The sequence below is a fragment of the Rhipicephalus microplus genome, chromosome 7, assembly GCF_043290135.1.
Source record: "Rhipicephalus microplus isolate Deutch F79 chromosome 7, USDA_Rmic, whole genome shotgun sequence".
Classification (NCBI taxonomy): Eukaryota; Metazoa; Arthropoda; class Arachnida; order Ixodida; family Ixodidae; genus Rhipicephalus; species Rhipicephalus microplus.
Window position 1 is genome coordinate 64,776,845 of NC_134706.1, and position 1,887 is coordinate 64,778,731.

At 42.9% G+C, this 1,887-nt stretch overlaps 1 long non-coding RNA gene across 1 annotated transcript; it reads left to right on the forward strand.

The window, feature by feature from the left end:
- Window positions 1–421: 421 nt before the first annotated feature.
- LOC119179903 (uncharacterized) lies at window positions 422–1,109 on the forward strand. Its single transcript, XR_005110901.2, has 2 exons — window positions 422–524; window positions 1,033–1,109. It is a non-coding gene; the product is annotated as an uncharacterized LOC119179903 (long non-coding RNA).
- Window positions 1,110–1,887: the final 778 nt, after the last annotated feature.

A 1,887-nucleotide genomic window follows, 5' to 3' on the forward strand; every position in this document is an offset into this window, starting at 1 on the left:
GGCTAGGTTGCAATTGGACGTACGATGGTCTGAACAACGCCTACTCTAGTTGTAAAATACTAATAACACATTCTAAATCTTAAATAATGAGTTTAAAATTAAACAAAGCGCATTCATTTCACACTTTTAAGTTTGCTTTAAGAACCTCAAATGTTCGTGTTTCAAACCGGGAGCAGCCTGCATGTTAGTTTACAACAACGTTGTTTACAAGCACAACTCCTACCAATTGCGTTCACGTAAAAATCTAAATGCAACCAAACTCAAAATATTTTATGTTTTATTTTTTGAGAAACCGGCCGTAACGTTTTATTTGATGTCGTGGCCTTTGATGCTCAAGTGCAATCACTGAGGCTAGGTAATTCAGTTGCTATCATCATCACCATTTTTTTGTGGACGAGTCCACAATAATTTGTGGGTAGGGCTAGCTTGTGCGCCGTATAAAATACCCGGTCCTCTCCTCAGTTCTCCCCTTATGCACCTTGAACTTCATCACTGCTGCTCCTGCGTTCATCAAATTGTGCCGTGTGAGTACTAGAATCTGAAATATATCGCGTCCAATTCGACAGCAGTTATTTTACTATTAATATTTTAACGTTTTACTGTGTAGATAAACGCGACAGCCACGTTGACGTATTCTTTTGAGTAACGGTGCGGGTACCACGTGGCCGGCATTGCTGAAAGAACGCGAAATGCGTTAAGGCCCGTGTTGTAACGTAAAACTGCGAAGTACTTGGTCATACCGAAAGGCGGCAATACCGCGTTTGCCGACTCCCTTTTAATGCCAACGCTTCATATAAGCCTACTAGTGTTTGTAGTCCTTTGTCTCGTAGCGGTTGCACCAGCAGAACCGAAATGTTTATAGAATGTCAGTATTGTGTGGCGTTTCCTTGAATGATGATCTTGTACGGGCGGACTGAAATAACGCTGAAGAGGTCCAGTACATTTCTGACGAAAAGGAAACCGCCTAATTGTTGCCGCGTGTGTGTGTGTGTACCGCCGTTAATTAATTTGCACTTTTTCCCTCTGTCGCAGGAGTCAATGCCTCCATAGGAAGTCGACTCGTGCTCCACGTTTGTATGTGTACACGTCAAATAAATTATTTGCTCAAATTTTGTGTGCTGTGCATTTAATAAGGTCGTGCAACTATTGTCGCGGTATAACCGTCGACTCCCTTGCGTCCGGTTTTTCGAAGCGACTAATTTCTGGGACTAAGCGACTAATTTCTGCTGATTTTAAAGGAGTGCTCTCTCTGGAAACCCTCACTCCGATGCCGCTGGCACGGTCATTTTACTGAAAGTCGCGACTCGGGTATCTTGTAGATAAGTGAAGCTTGCTTAATTTCTTGTCGAGGTGCATGAGGCCAAATCTAAAGCAGGCTAGTGCTAGTCGTGGTAATTATAATTACTGCTTGTACGATTACCTATGTTGCTTTGCTAACTGAATTCATTGGCCCACAGTGTGATGGTAGCTGGGAGCAAGCATTCTTGCAGAGGTTAACATTATCCTGTCCCTAGTGTGCATTTCAAAGTATCTCGTGGTAGGCAAGCTTTAGTGCGCATAGCTGCACTTTGTGTAAAATGAATAGCATGCTTTTAACCATCATCATATAAGCGTGAAACGTTTTCGAACTTGCTATGCAGCAACATGTGAGCCTTATGACCACCAAGTCTGTAAGGTAATCGCATGTTCTGTCAACCGTTGGTAATGTATTCTTGTACCACGCAATATTACTGCAATATTACATGTATTGTGAAGCCTGTATGCAGAACTTGTATGTTAGTAAAGCATGCAAGTTACTTTCACTGTGCTTCCAAAGCAGACGTTTGGCTCAATGGTGGAACGCCTGCTTGCCATGCAAACGGTCCGGGTCTGATCCTCACTCAGACG